The sequence below is a fragment of the Myotis daubentonii genome, chromosome Y (assembly GCF_963259705.1).
Source record: "Myotis daubentonii chromosome Y, mMyoDau2.1, whole genome shotgun sequence".
In the NCBI taxonomy this organism is placed as follows: Eukaryota; Metazoa; Chordata; class Mammalia; order Chiroptera; family Vespertilionidae; genus Myotis; species Myotis daubentonii.
The window spans coordinates 16,127,967-16,145,320 of NC_081862.1; positions in this window are offsets into that span (position 1 = coordinate 16,127,967).

Genomic DNA, 17,354 nt, shown 5'->3' on the forward strand with positions numbered 1-17,354 from the left:
TTTGGGTACTATGAACATTTTAATGATGTTGATTGTACCAAACCATGAATATGGTATGTTCTTCTATTTGCTTTAATCTTCCTCTATCACTTTTTTCAATTTCCTGGAGTTTTCCAAGAACAGGTCTTTTACCTCCTTAATTTAGTTTATTCCTAGGTTTCTTAATTTTTGGTTGCACTGGTAAATCGCATTTTTTTTTTTTTTTAGTTTCTCTTTCTGTGAGTTCATTATCCATGTATCAAAAAGCCATAGAATTCTGGGTGTTAATTTTGTACCCTGCTACATTGCCAAATTCATTTATTAAATCTCCTAGTTTTTTTGATGGAGTCTTTAGGTATTTCTATGGACAGTACCATGCCATGTGCGAATAATGACAGTTTTACTTCTTCTTTTCCACTTAGCATGCCTTGTTTGACTTTTTCTTGTCTGATTTCATTGCCTAGCACTACCAGTACTCTGTTGAACAGAAGTGGTGAGAGTGGGCATCCCTGTCTTGTTCCTCTTCTTAGAATAATTGTTTTTGGCCAGTGAGTATGATATTGTCTGCAGGTTTGTTACCTAAGGCTTTTATTATGTTGAGGTATGATCCCTCTATGCCCAGTTTGCTTAGAGTTTTTATCAAAATTGGGTGTTGGATTTTGTCAAATGCTTTTCCTGCACCAATTGATATGAATCTCTCTCAATTTGCATCACATTTATTGATTTCTGGATGTTGACTCATCCTACTTCCCCAGAATATATCTGCTTTGTCATGGTGTATGCTCATTCCAATGTAATGTTGCATCGGATTTGTTAGAGTTCTGTTGAGGATTGTAACATCTATGTTCATCAGAGATATATTGGCCTGCATTTTTCTTTCTTCATATTTTCTCTATCTGGTTTTGGGATTGGAGGAATGCTGCCTTCATAGAAAGCATTTGGAAATAGTATTTCCTTTGAATTTTATGGAATAGTCTGAGGAAGAAGGTTTTAGTTTTTCTTTGAACACTTGGTAAAACTCCCTGTGAAGCCATCTAGCCCAGGCTTTAGTTTGCTGCAAGTTATTTTTGTGACTGCTTGAATTTCCTGAGTAGTTATTGTCCTAGTCCTATGTTTTATTCTTCCTAATTGAGTTTAGGAAGATTGTATTTTTCTAGGAATATGTCCATTTCTTCAGGGTTAATCAGTTTGTTGGAGTAGAGTTGTCCATAGTATTGATTTACAATCCTTTTTATATCTGTGGGGTCTTTTGCTATTTTGCCTCTTTCATTTCTGATTTTGTTTACTTGGGTCCTGTTGGTGGGCCTAGCTAGAGGTTAATCAATCTGGGTTATCCTTTCAAAGAAATAGCTCATGACTTTATTAATCTTTTGTGCGGTTTTTGGTCCTGATGTAATTTATTTCTGCTGTGATCTTCATTATTTCCTTCCTGCTGCTCAGTTTGTGCTTTGCTTGTTGCTCTCTCTAACGTTTTAAGTTGTGGGGGTTAGATAATTTGATAACTATTTTTCTTGTTCTTTTAGTTAGGCCTGTAATACTATGAAGTTCCCTCTAAGGAATACTTTCAGTGTGTCCCATAGATTTTGGATTTTTATTTTTAATTGTCTTTTATTTCCAGGATGATTTTAATTTCTTCTTTAATCTATGTGGTAATCCAGTCATCTATCTTTGTACATAAAAGCCCTGTGACCGGAACGGCAGAATGACCAGAATGGCTGGTGGCTATGAGTTTCATTGCGGCAGCCTACCAGCCTTATCTGGGCCACAATCGGCCATATCCCTGACCAGCCTGGCCTCCCATCTGCCCCCAACCCCCCAATCGGGGTGGGACTGAGAAGCAAACCATCCACAGCCTTTCCTCCTGGTCAGCCACACCCCCTATGTGCACTAACACCCAGATTGGAGGCATGGCCTTCTGGTTTACTGCCAATGGCCACTAACCGCTGCCAGCCTGGCCCCATGTGCCCCCATCTGGGGAGGCGGACCAGACTGCTTCTGTACAGGAATTCATCCTCTGGGCCTCCATTTATTTAATAAAAGACTATTTAGCCTCCAAGTATTGCAATTTTGTTATATCTTATTGTAGTTTATTAGTAATATTAGAGGCCCAGTGAACGAATTTTGTACACTTGGCGGAGTCCCTCACCCTCTGGGAGTCTGGGAGACCTCAGGGGATGTCCGAATGATGGCTTAGGCTTAATCCCAGTTGCTAAATATTCTTAGCACCTCTGTGGAGGTGGGAGAGATTCCTGCCACTGCTGCTCCACTTGCCAGTCATCAGCATTGCATCCAGCTGAGTGGTGCTGCCCTTGTGGGAGCTTACTGACCACCAAGGGCAGCTCTTGCATTGAGAGTCGACCTCCTGTGTGTCAGAGCTCATCATAGCAATTGGTCTTATCTCTTTTTTATGACCATTACTTTGAGATTTCTTTTTTCTTTTCTAAATTGTTTTATTGCTTAAAGTATTACAAAGGGTATTACATATGTCTCCTTTTTCTTCCCCGCCCTGACAATCCCCTGGCCTCCCCTACCCCCCAGTGTCTTATGTCCATTGGTTATGCTTATATGCATGCATACAAGTCTTTCAGGTGATCTCTTACCCTCCCCGCCTGCCCCCCAACCCTCCACGTCCTTCCCGCTGTAGTTTGACAGTCTGTTCGAAGCTGCTCTGCCTCTGTATCTATTTTTGTTCATAAGTTTATACTGGTCTTTATTATCCATAAATGAGTGAGATCATGTGGTATTTTTCCTTCATTGACTGGCTTATTTCACTTAGCATAATGCTCTCCAGTTCCTTCCATGCTGCTGCAAATGGCAAGAATTCCTTCGTTTTTACAACAGCATAGTATTCCATCATGTAGATATACCACGGTTTTCTAATCCATTCATCTGCTGATTGGCACTAAGGCTGTTTCCAGATCTTAGCTATGGTGAATTGTGCTGCTATGAACATAGGGGTGCTTATATACTTTCTGAACTCAGAGGTGTGGCAAACTTTCCTGCCCAGATCCCTGGTTTTTACCTTACCAGAGGAACTCTGCCCTTCCCGGCTGCAAACTGTCTCACCACCTGTGTGTACTTTGCCAATTCTGGGTGGGTGTTACTAGTTTCAGCTGCACACTCCATTTGCTCCAGGACAAGCCCTGGGACACGTCTGCCTATTCTGTCGCCATCTTGGCATCTTGAGATTTAATTTTTCAAATATAATTATTGATCCCCTAGTTTTTTCCCCTCCTTTGCCTGAAAAGTATTTTCTCTCCTTCCACGTTCAGTCCATGTGAGCCCCTTATTCTGAGGTGGGTCTCTCATAGACAGCATACATATCGGTCTTGTTTTATTATAATTTTAGCCATTTTATATCTTTTGAATGTGGTGTTTAGTCCATTTAGGTTTAAGGTTATTTTGATAGGTACTGATTTGTTGCCACTTTTTTCTTCATGCCTGTGTTTCTTCTGTCTCTTCTATTCCTTCTTTTTACAACAGTCGCTTTAGCATTTCTTGCATTGATGATTTAGTAGTGAAACACTCCCTTTGATTCTTTTTTTCTGTGAAGACATGGAATTCCCCTATAGTTTTGCATGATTTCCTTGCTGGATAAGTATTCTTGGATGTGGTCCCTTCTTTTGCATCACTTTGTATATTTCCTTTCATTCCCTTCCTGCCTGATGTGTTTCTGTTAAAAATCATTTGATAATCTAACAGGAGAGCCTTTGTAGGTGACTCTCTGTCTCTCTCTTGCAGCCTTTAAGGTTCTGTTTGTGCTATTATTGTTTGCCATTATAATTGCAATGTGTCTTGGTATAGGTCTTATTGGGTTCATCTTGTTTGGGACTGTCTGTGCTTGTGTGACTTTTTCTTCCCAAGATCAGGAAGTTTTTGTCATTATTTCTTCTAATAGGTTTTCTAATCCTTGTTCCTCATCTTGTCCTTCTGACACCCTTATTATACACATGTTACTTTGTTTCATGTTGTCCCCCATCTCCCTTAGGATATACACCTGCTTTCTATTTTTTCTCTCCAATTGCTGTCCAGATTTTGTTGTTCAGGGTGTGTTACACTTCCCTGTTTCCTAAATCACTGATTCAATTCTTTGCTACTTCTAGTCTACAATTGAAACCTTCCATCATATATTTTTATTGTAGCTATTATCAATTTTTTTTCATTTTTCCTTGATTCTTACGTAAGTTGTGGATTTCCCATGCATCTGGTGTATGAACCGTATGACCTTATTCTGAATTCCTTTTTGAACATATTGTAGGTCTCCATTTAATTGAGTTCCTCTTCTGGCAATTCCTCCCTTTCTCTCCTTTGTGGGTTGTTTGTTTCTATCCCAATTTTAGCTATCATTGCAGAACCCAGGTACCAGGGTGTGAGGGGCCAATAGCCACAGAGTGGATCGGCAATTCAATTCAATTGTGCACACCAAGACTCACAGTAGGCAGTGGCAGTGGTGGGGGGCTGGAGTCCTGCTGTCCATGGGCCTGCTTCTGCTGTGAAAAGGTCTTTGGCCAGAGTGGCTCTATGACAGCAGTGGGCAAACTACGGCCCTCGGGCCAGATCCAGCCCGTTTGAAATGAATAAAAAAAAAAAAAAAAAAAAAAAAAAAAAAAACCCGTACCCTTTTATGTAATGATGTTTACTTTGAATTTATATTAGTTCACACAAACACTCCATCCATGCTTTTGTTCCGGCCCTCCCGTCCAGTTTAAGAACCCATTGTGGCCCTCAAGTCAAAAAGTTTGTCCACACCTGCTCTAGGATCTCAGGTGATTTCTGAGGCCCATCTGGGTGGAGGTGAGGCTGGGTTCCTAGTCATAGCAGCTCTCCCCTTCAAGATGGCTTGTTTTCTTAGAACCATATTTAACATCAAACAGAGTAGTAACTTAAAAATACTAAAGATTGTGCAAGGAGCCAATTAAAAATAGAATGGAGAAACAAATCAGAACTATGTAAATACAGAGTTGCATACATACTGGACATTGTTTTCTGTCATTTTAACTGAAGAAATAGTAAAAGTAAGAAATCTGAGAGGTGGTAGAGGAGGATTAAAGTACCTAATCATTTTGAATGAATGATTGTTTGTCTTAAAAAATAGTGTATGTAAGCGGGTGCACTAGAAAAAATGCAATAGATGTAATAAATGAAGTAACAGACACATTCTAAAAAGTAATCCCCATTGTCCAGTCAGTATTGCTCAATGGTTGAGGATTGAATTGTGAACCAAGAAGTCTCATCATCTATTCCTGGTCAGGACACATGCCCAGGGTGCTGGCTGGTTTGCCAGTATGAGACATTTAAGGAAGCAGCTGATCAAAATATTTGTCTTTCATCTATGTTTCCATCTCTCTATCCCTCTCTCCAGATAACCAAGAACAAGCATATTAAAAAACATGAATGGAATGTATGTGTTTTCCCCTGGAATGTGAGGCATTTTACTCCTTATTACTAGAGGTTTTTGGTGGACTTTTATTAACCAACATATATAGTTCTGTGTTAACTACTTCAATGGAATATTGTTAATAATGAAGTCTTCAGTAAACTTACCGTGAAAAAAGACTCTATCTTTTTAGCAGGAAATGCTTGGTTTGGGAGAAGAATTTGAGGTAGATCTTGATTTTAGTTGCAATAATAAGTAGGTTTCAAAGAGTTATTCATTTGTTCAGGTTAAATGTTATGTAGTGTTGATATTATGTGTACTCATTTTAGTCTGTGGGTGGAAAAACAATTAAAGTAGACTACACCAAGAAACCATCTTTTCAAAGTGGGGGTGGGCATAGGGCACCACTTCCATAAAGAAATAGAGGTGATGTAAGAAATCTGAGAAGTGGAAGAGGAGGAAGTAAGAGAAGCAAAAGGACATCCCTCAGGTGGAAATAACTTAGGTAATGTTTCAAAATCAAAGGATGGTAGGAGATATGACTTACATAAACACATAATACACTATGCAAATGAGGTATCATAGACTTCTGTACCTGAAGCCTATGTGATCATATTAACTCCTATAAATTCAATAAAAAGTGCAGAAACTGTCAGTAACTCAAATGTTTCTAAAAAATTAAAAAATAAAGATATGAGCATGAAACCATTATTTATGTGAAAACAGTAACATTGAATGAAGAGATACACCTCAATTTCATTCATAATTTTCAAGGCAAAATAAATGATACCATTCATTATATTGAGAATGTATACAGATGGTCAATATGATTTGTAATTGCTAAAGAGGCATAGCACTTATAATAATGAATGAAATATGTAATGTATGAAACACTCCTAATGACCTTACAGGGATAGGATTTAAACCTCAAGCTAAATTAAGTCTATTTTAGCATTACTCTTTCCTCTAGTCACTTCAACTCTTCTCTGAAGAACTCAATTCTATTGATCTTATGTTAGAATGTTACACTTTGGGGATAAGAAGTCATGTAGGTTTAAAGTGAAGATTCATACTTATTGAACTACTAAGAATTTGTTCTGAAAGTACACTTCCTTCGTCTGAAAAAAGGTCATCAGTTCACCTTGGAAAATTCCCACTGAAATAAAAGTTAGTCTAACTATATAAACTTCAAGGACACACACTTCATTATTTAGAATTGGATTTGAAATACTAGTTTTGAGTATAGGAATGTGCAACCCTGTACTGTGTAAAATAATAATCTCTATGATTACTTTGATAAGACCATCTTGTACCTATGTTTGATGTAGAAAACTTTCCATTTGGAAACTACATAAGGGAAATGTCTATGGTATTAAATAGATTAACCAAGGAGACTCTGACTCAGGAAAAGGCTAAAAACCAATGATTGACCAAGTTTATTGTTCTTTCTTTCTTTCTTTCTTTCTTTCTTTCTTTCTTTCTTTCTTTCTTTCCTTCCTTCCTTCTTTCTTTCCTGTATATGATGAATATGAAACATGAATAAAAATGTTGAGCTATTTTCAGGGAAGTTGTCTTTTAATTAATTTATCTATTTACTTATTTTACTGACTATGAAAGGTAAGTATATTCATTTCAATATATCTGTAGCAGGGAAAGTTCGTTTCATATTAACCAGTTTTCCCTATTTCAAAGATTTAGTGTCCATTTGTGGTAATTAGGTGTGTGACATTTCACGGGAAATTTCCTAAAGTGTTATTGCAGAGTTTGTACAAGATGAAGGTGAATGTTCCCGATTTTCCCATCTGGGTGATACTGAGAAGAGTTTGCCAGTTCATATTTGGCCACATATGAGGATGCTCATAGATCTTTCCCATGACGAAATACAGAATTGGAAGATAAGCCTCATTTCTATTTGAAAATGAAAACAGTGATTGTTAATTATGTATTATTCAACATGTTTTCTTTAAATACTATTAAAATACAGTATAGTATTCTGATCAAAGAATTATTTTATAAATGAACCGTAGGAAGTATATGATAACATTCATTAAATAATACTTTTTTGTGATGCATCATGTGTTGACATTTTATATTTTAATTTTTAACTATGACGTTATATGATTTAAAAGCTTTTATTGAGATGAAATTAATTTAAAGACTAGTTAAGACTTTTCTTGTATCTTTAAAATAACTTATTTCACTTAGTATATCTGGATTCTCTGCATTCAAATTCCGGTGTGTGTGTGTGTGTTTGTGTGTGTGTGTGTGTGTGTGTGTGTGTGTTTTGTTTTGTTTTGTTTTTGGCACGTATATATAATGCTGTTTTAGTTCTTTTTCGGTTATCCAAAATGATTTTCAATAACTCTGAGCACTGTACTGAAGACATGTAAAGATAGAATTTTATCAGTTTTGGCTAACCAGCATGCTTATGACCATGATCCTGTTTAGTAAAGATTTATACACAATAACCAGACTTGACCATTTATCAAATGTTGACCCTACTCAAGTAGAATGATGATATTTATAACATAGAGGATGGCAGACATACAATTAATCTTTACAGCAGTGGCTCCATGGGTGGGTTTCCTTCCATTGAAAAGGGCTCCATCTTCAAGAAGTTGGGATCCTCCACCAATAACACCTGCCCATTCTCTTCCAAGGCAAAGCACTACTGGTTTGGGAAGTCAAGGTAAATGGTACAGCCTCTCATGGATTAGAGTAATGAGCTGTTTTAAAAGGAATGCTGCACTTTAATTTCAGGAAACCAAGTGGAAAGTGAGTAGTGGATGGACATCTGTACTGAACACCGTCTTATTGTTTCATTGTTAGGAAATAATTGTTCAGCTTCTGATTAGTGAGGTAAGAAGTAGATAACACCGGAGTGAGGAATGCATTCCTTTTAATCCATGTTGATACAGGGTCCCTCTTTTTTATATTTACTTTTTTCATATTTTAAGATAAATGGTTTTAGTGTCATAATGATACATTCAATAAAGGTTAATATTTCCAGAAAAACTATTTTAAATGTAATTAATTTTACAGGCAATAAGCATTAATATTCCAAGAAAAACAATTTTAAATATAATAATACTGGAGACCCAGTGTACAATTCATGCATGGGTGGTGTCCGGCTTGCACACCCCAATCGCCGGATTGGCCAGAGGGAGGAGATGTAGGTGTTTGGCTGGCTGGCCCCACCCTGATCGAGAGGGAGATCAGATGGGGGAAGGTGAAGTCCAGGGGAAGGTGCTGTGGGAAGCTTACTGACCGGGGGTTCCTCAATAATTGCAGGGGTGGAGGGGGGGCGCGGACAGAACACTGTGGGGTTGCCTGGAGGGTGCAGCCGGGGATGCTAGCCAGACAATCCCACCCCATGGTTGATCTCCTGGTCAAACTCCTGTTTGAAGGGACAATTTGCATATTAGTCTTTTATAGTATAGTGTTACATGCAATAAACATATGTTAAGAAAAAACATTAAATATAATATTACCAAAACAGTGAAAACCTATTTTATCACAAAAGTTGTAGGAATTATTAAATATCTGAAAATAATAGGATTCCTATTATATTCTAAAACATACTTTTTTAAATCTGGCTCTATGTTAATCATCTGTATATGCTTTTATTTTTTGAAATATTTTTTGTTGATTTCAGTGAGAAAGAGAGAGGGAGAGAGATAGCAACATCACTGATGCGTGAGAATCATTGATTCTCTGCCACTTGCACAGCTCACACTGGGGACCAAGCCCACAACCCAGGCATGTGTCTTTGGGCAGAATCAAACCTGGGACCCTTCAGTCTGGAGGCCAATAATCTATCCACAGTGCCTAACCAGCTAGGGCTATTTTTTCTTTATTGATTAAGGTATTACATATGTGTCGTTATCCCCCATTTGTCCCTCTTCCTCCTACTCATGTCATCACCCCCACTGGTGTCTGTGTCCATTAGTCAGGCTTATATGCATGCCTACAAGTCCTTTAGTTGATCTCTATAACCCCACCTTCCCCTACCTTCCCTCAGCAACCTTTTTGCAGCCTAGATTCAGGAACTGGAAAAGTGTATGAACTCAAATGAATACACTAGACAATAATTACATATTTAGAAGGCATGGGGGAGCCAGGTGAAGACATTTCTCTCTAGTAAAGAGGCTCTCTGAAACCCAGGACCCACCAGCTTTTATTTACTTACACATTTGCCCTTTAGCAAAGCATACAGGCATATCAATGGTAAACTTTGGTAAACAATAAAAGTATTATCATGGTAGGAGGTTGCTTTCAGCCATTTTGCCTACAGCAGGGTAACAAAATGCTGATTTTCAACCATGCTGAATATCAAAGTCCATTCCCCTTCTGTAGGATTCTCACATTGATATGTTCACTACTGTTGGTCTTTCCTCCACATTTCCCCCTTTTTGCTTTCTTAATTAATTTAGAAAGGTGTATGCCATTAGCTGGGCTCAGATCCTCTTAAGACTTTTCATTCTGCATCTTCAGACTGGAAGCAAACATAGAAGAACAAGAAAGAAAGACAATAGTGGTTACTCTAAAAAGGAAACTTAGGGAGATTTGAAGAGAAGGATTGAGTTCTTTCATGTCCTTCTAAATATTATTGTCAGGTATTTAAGGAATTCATTCATAGTAGGCTTCTTTTGGGGCCATTAGTTTTTTATGGATCCCTAGCCCAGGCATTGTTAGCTTGTTACATGACAGCAATGATGTTCGAGTTCTGGATGGTGGACAAATGGTGAGAAATGACAATGCAGATCTGACCTTTTTTGGCTTTGTCATGGACAACCCGCACCAATGCACCAATGATGAGTGCTAGCATGGCAAGGCGTCTTCACCATCCCCCATCTCTGGATGTTTCTCCTCTGACTCCTCAGCGTTTTGCTTGGGGCCACTGCTATCTGTGGTTGCAGTAGTCTGGTCAGTTCCTCTCTCAGATTCATGTTGCAGGAACCACACAGGCTTGGAGGAGTTGTATGGAAACACACAAGTAAATCCTCGACCAAAGGTTAATAAAGGGACCCTTCTATAAACCAGACTCTGTATCATTCCATTTAACCAGACCATTTTGCTTTGGCTTATTCCGACACCAGTGTAATTCTATGGGTGTCTTGCCATCAGCATTACAAGGGAAAATTTTAAAGTAATTAAGGCTTGGTGTAGTCTACTTACAGGAGATTTCTTCACTATTCCCCCACTTTTGTTTTTGAAGTTGGTATTTAGAGGCCCTTGTAGCAGATATAACATGCAAGGGGGATATTTTTTGATAATCTGTTTTGCCTGCTGTACAATATTTTGGCAGGCTGATGAAAATAAATGCTGAAGAGATTCTGTGGCCTGTTTAATAAAATAACTAATTGATAGGCGTATGCATTTCCTTTTGATAAAAGACCAGGACTTGTTCACATAGTATAGAAAGGCATCGGTCACCGAGCCATTTAAATTGAGTAGTTGCAGTTCTGTTTACCAGGCCAGCAGCATAGGCAGATCAGAGATAATATGAAGAGGCTTTTGGAAATCCTGCAAGTCAGCGTTGGTTGTTTCTAATTCAATACTTTGCACAGAAGTATGACTGGTCTGAATGACTTGGTCTGAATTCTTTGCATTATAAGCAGCTTTACCATGAGATGAACTATCAGTAAAAACAGTGACTGCTCCAGGAATAGGTTTCTGCCTATTACAACTAAGTTCCCCTGAATATTCTTTTATTTTCATTTGCTAATTTAAATCAGTCTAAAATAAGGCTTCTTTCCTAACTTTCTTTGTCATTGGGTGGGGACAGTAAATGACACTAATAGGGTTTTTGCTATCAGTCTTTGAGTATATTGACATAAGCTTTCTTTAAGGAGGCAAAATGCAAATTGTTTACTTTTCTTTATGAGCCCAAATACATTTATTTTTAATTACAGTTTTCTAGATATTTGAAGGGAATCTGCTCCTGATTTTTCTTCCAGAGTAATTTCTAGGCCACAGTTAGGGAGTTTCTTTTAAAAACATTTTTCTTCTTTTAAATAGAGCTACAAACTTGGTTCCTTTTCAGAAATACCTATAAGAGAGAGGTATGCTGGCCAATTGTGCAATGCATACAGATTAAGTAAAAGTAACTCTCTTTTTTTATGGTGTCTTATTAATGGTGAAATTTAATGTTTGAATAATAACTTTTGTTTACCTTGTAAATAGTAGCAGAAGAGATTTAAAAACTTCTCCTTTTTATTACGCTTAAAATTTACTTTTAAACAGCATTTTTTGGCTGGTGCTCATTTGCATAGGTACAGAAATTTTACTCTGGACTGTGTTAGAACCAATTGCTAATAAAATATCTGCTTCTCATATAACTGAGTTTATATGTGACCTTGATTATATTGTAAAAAGCTAATTTATTAAGTGACTAAAGTATGCATATTTATTGAGAAAGCAAAGTAAGTATACATTTGACCTATGAAGTCCAGATGTTGCACTACCCCCTGGCCTATCTAAAGATCAGGCTGTCAGGGCTCCCATGTTAAAGTTCTGCTGCTGAATAATCTGATGTTGCTTAAGAAGTATTCAGCAGCCAAACCGGTTTGGCTCTGTGGATAGAGCGTCAGCCTGCAGACTGAAGGGTCCCAGGTTCGATTCCGGTCAAGGGCATGTACCTTGGTTGTGGGCACATCCCCAGTAGGAGGTGTGCAGGAGGCAGCTAGTCGATGTTTATCTCTCATCGATGTTTCTAGCTCTCTATCCCTCTCCCTTCTTCTCTGTAAAAAATCAATAAAATATACTTTTTTTAAAAAAAAAGTATTCAGCAACTTTGTGCTGCCACCCCTTAGAGGATGAAACTATTATAACATTTAAAATACGTGTATGTAAAGAGAACACAGTTATTAAATTTTATTTGATGAAACTTCAAGTGATTTCAAGAATATAAGATCGGCGTAATTTGGTTTGAAAATATTTCTTTTCCTAAAATATTTCTTTTAAGAAGAGAGTAAACCCTTGAATTATTCCAGGGCACTTGAAAAGTTTCAAAGCTATCTCTTGGTTAAAGTCTTGAAATTTAACATGGAAAGACTATCACAAATATGTGTAACCCAAACATTACATTATACATTTGTTGTAACTATTCTAAAATAGATCAATAAAATTTAAACTGGTTTTTATATTAAAAATTTGGTTCAGACTATAGAATTAATCCTCTTTTTTAATCAGTCCAATAAAATACTATATCCTAGGTTGAAATTTTACCACACATAGTACACATAAGGACTACAATATATTTTTACTACTAAGTTTTTCCAGAGAAATCACAAGAATTATTTTTCTTGATAATGAATTTCTAAACTTTATGCATTGTATCATTACAAGCATATAATTTCTCCCAATTTAATTTGAACTTTTAACTCTTGGAAGCCTTAACTTTTGGTGCTAAGTTAAATACTTAGCATTTCTTAGTTTAGTAATACCTTCACATTTTTATGGATATACTAAGGGCCCGGTGTACGAAATTCGTTCACTGGGTGTGTGGGAGGGAGTGTCCTTCAGCCCAGCCTTCCCCCTCTCACATACTGGGAGCCCTCAGGCATTGACCGCCATCAACCTCCAATCGCAGGATCGCCTTAGCCAGAAGCGTAGACCCCCATCACCCTCTGATCACCTGATCAGCCCCTTGCCCAGGCCTGACGCCTCCGCCAGAGGTGTCAGGCTTGGACAGGGGACCCCCATCTCCCCCCGATCACTGGCTCTGGCACACTCCCAGGCCTGAGGCCTCTGGCCCAGGAATCTGGCCTGGGCAGGGGACCCCCATCTCCCTCTGATCGCTTGCTCCACCCCCCGCCCAAGCCTGACACCTCTGACCCAGGCTTCAGGCCTGGGAAAGGGGACCATCATATCCCCCCAATCCCCGGCTCAGCCCCCCGCCCAGGCCTGATGCCTCTGGCCAGAGGAGTTGACCCTCATCACCCTCCGATCACCAATCACCGGATTGGCCCCTTGACCAGGCCTGAGGCCTCCGGCAGAGGTGTCAGGCCTGGGCAGAGGACCCCCAGCTCCCCGCGGTTGCAGGCTCTGCCCCTGCCCAGGCCTAACGCCTCTGGCTGAGGCGTCCGGCTCAGGCAGTGGGGACCCACAGCTGCAGTGGCCCCACGATCGCGGGCTCCGCTTTAGGCCCAGGCAAGGGACCCCTAGCTCCCAGGACTGCCAGCTTCGACCGTGTCCAGCTCCCATTGCTGGCTCCACCCCTACTTCCTGCTATCACTGGCCAGGGCGGCAAAGGTGCCTGATTCTCCGATCATGGCTGGGGGGCCGCCTTTGCCCTGCCCCCCAGCTCTTAGCTCCCCCCTGGGTTTCCGATCACTGTCAGTGGCAGGGGGCTTCTTCCTGCTTTCCCTTTCGCCTCCCTGCATTGTGCCTACATATGCAAATTAACCGCCATCTTGTTGGCAGTTAACTGCCAATCATAGTTGGCAGTTGATTTGCATATAGCCCTGATTAGCCAATGAAAAGGGCATCGTCGTACGCCAATTACCATTTTTCTCTTTTATTAGTGTAGATTTCCAAAAAAATTAACAAAGACTTATTTAATAATAGATTCAAATCTGTCCTTTATTTTTTCATTCGATTCAAACTCAAATTAATATTTCAGTATTTTGTTATTTCAAAACATTTAGAGTTTTAATAAGTTTTATTACTTAATGTAAGGACCTCCAATTTTTTAAGTTACCAAAGACTTTGGAAAAGTATGTTTAGACATATGAGGTTGCCAAAGAAGTAGGGGGAGAAGGGAAGAAGGTCTGCAGCCATTTGAATTTTAAATCCACCACATTTTTCCTTCAGAGATAACATCTAAGATTGCTTTTCCAGCTTCTCTGCTTTTACAGGGAGAAGATCCACTGGCCCTTTCCTCCAACTGAGAGTGCAGTCAGCCCTCTCCTCAGTGACTGCACCCTCACCATCAATATATTTATTTATAATTATTACTGAAAAGCTTTGCCACAAAACCTTCATTTTAGTTATATCTATTTAACTTTTGACAATTTTGAGATTCCAAAGCCAGTTATCACCATCTAAGGCGTTTTACTTTGGCAAATTTTGCAGCAGAGAAAACTTACTGGCTTTCATTGGCTTTAATGTTAAACTTGGAATATAGTCCATTATTATTTAAGAACTGTTCCTTATTATGGAAACACTAATCTTATTGCCTAAACACAGCCTGTATATATTCCTTGTGTCATTTTCACCATCTTATAAAGAAAAACAATCTTGGGTTTGTCCTATAGTATCTGTAAAGAGATGGGTGTCAGTCCAAGAGGCCACCCAAAATTGGGTGGTTTGTGACTTCTCTTAAGCTAGTGTTTTTCTATACACGGGTACAGAAACACCAGAAATATCCCTTAAATTGTGAGGAATGTCTCATCTATCCAAATTTCAAATGATGGTCTGGTAAATAAAATGAGACTTTTAATAACACTCTCGAGAGTGGGCATACATTTTACAGGATCACCAAAAGACTAGTAATTAATGTGTTGGGAGGTGTTTTAGATATTTAGTAATGGCCTGTCCATCTACTGTTTCTTTTCTTATTAAATTAAATTGAACGCATGCTTAATAAACTAACAATAAACAACCAAGACAGATTAATAATAATCAACAGACAAGCACCCATAACATAGAGACAAGGCTTAATAAATCAGAGTAGTTTTCATGGATCTTATCCTATTCTGCTCTTCATGGCATTGGCTGTCCTCTAAAGTTATTTTAGCTAAAATCTGCCTGTCCCAAGGTGTCATATGGTAATTTTCAGACAAAGCATTAAAGAGTCGTTTTGTAAAATGACTGTTAATCCCATATTCTCAAGCTGCTGAGCCTTTCCACACTAGTGTTGGAGGACCCAGGGCTTAGGTATTACAGTCTTTTGATCCCCAACACGAATTAGGCATAATGCAGTGCGAACAAGAGCCCACATAGTTCAAGATGACAAGGTTACTTTTTTTCCTTGAGCCTGATTTCAGAGCGTACCTTTTGATATTTTAATTTCTTTGTCCTTGAGCATACAAGTAAATGTTTACAATTATTATTATTATTTTTTTTTTGCTTTATACTCAAACATTTCCTGATTATAGCCTGGCAGAAATAAAAGATTTTCCGCCCACTTTATGTTTCACAATTTCCAAAGTTGCTATGGGATTTTTGCACAGAGAATGTTCCCCACCATTTCAGTGCACTTCTCAGCTTTCTGGTGAAATGTCTTCATTTTTCACTCTGGTGAAATTTCTTCTCCAGATGCCCCACATTGGGCGCCAGAATGCTGCAACCTTTTGCAGCAAGGATTCAGGATATGGGAAAGGAAGTGCACAAAAATAATTACACTAGACAACAAATATAAATTTAGAAGACATGGGGGAGCCAGGCAGAGACCTTTCTTTCCAGAAGAGAAGCTCTCTGAAACCCAGTACCCATTAGCTTTTATTGACTTGGCTTTAGGTTTCTCATATATGCCCTTTAGCAAAGCAAACAGGCCTATCAGCAGTCAAGTTTGCTAAACATTAAAAGGGTTGTCAGGTTAGAAGATTACCTTCAGCCATTTTGCCAACAGCAGGGTAAAGCAATGCTGATTTTTCAGCCCTGCTGAATATCAAAGTTCATTAGCCCTCTATGGCAGATACATATACATATACATATACATATACATATGCATATGCACATGCACATGCACATACATATACATATACATATACACATATGTATGTATGTATATGTGTGTGCATATATATGTGTGTGTACATATATGTGTGTGTATATATATGTATATATATGTAATATATTATACATATTACATATATATGATAGAGTCCCAGTGCACAAAAATTTGTGCACTGGTTGGGGAATATCCCTCAGGCCCACTTGTCCCCTCTCACAGTCTGGGATCCCTTGGGAGATAATTACCTGCTGGCTTAGGCTTGTTCGAGCTGGCAGAGGGCAGGCCAAATTCCTAGGTGCAGCCCCTGGTCGGGCTTAGAGCAGGGCCAATTCGGTGTTGGGTACCGCCTCCTGTCATACACAGAGCAAGGCGGATCGGGAGGATGGGATGCCACCCCCAGTCACGCTCAGGTTAGGGCTGATTAGGGGGTTGGGGCACCACCCCCTGTCACACTCAAGGCAGTGTTGATGGGGAGGTTGCGGCACCACCTGCTCTCACACACAAGCAGGGCCCATCAGGGGAGTTGGGGCTCCATACAATGTCATACACAGAGCAGGGCTGAGCAGGGTGTTGGGGAACTCCGCGCTGTCATGCACAGAGTAGGGCAGATAGGGGAGTTGGGCACTAACCCCTGTCACACTCAGGGTAGGGCCAAGGAGGAGGTTGTGGCTCAACCCCGTCACACATAGAGCAGGGCCCATGGGTGGGTTTGGGCGCAGCACCCTGTCACACACAGAGCCGCAGGGCGATCAGGGGTTTGGGGCGCTGCCCCCTGTCATGCTGCTCCAGGGGCCTGGAGGCCTCGAGGCTCCGCTGATCGTAGTGATGGGAGGCCTTGCAGCTCTGCTTGACACAGGGTCAGTGAGGCCTCACTGCTCCACTGATCCCAGTGCTGGGAGGCCTCGCAGCTGTGCTTGACACAGGGGCAGTGAGCATTTGCTGCTCCGCTGATCCCGGTGCCAGGAGGCCTTGGGGCTCCGCTGATCCCGAGTTTTGGAGGCCTCACGGCTCCGCTCATCCTGGTGCTGGGAGGCATATTAACCTCTTACTATATAGGAAATAGGCCTGGTGCACAGGTGGGGGCTGGCTGGATTGCCCTGAAGGGTGTCCTGGATCAGGGTGGGGTTCCCGCTTGGGTGCCTGACCAGCCTGGATGAGGGGATGAGAGCTGTTTGCAGCTGTTCACACCCCATTCAGGGTTGGGGTCCCCACTGGGGTGCCTGGCCAGTCTGGGTGAGGGGCTGAGGGCCGTTTTCAGGCTGGCAGATGACTGAAGTTCCCAACCTCTCCTCTTCTTTATTTTTTTATTCTGGGATT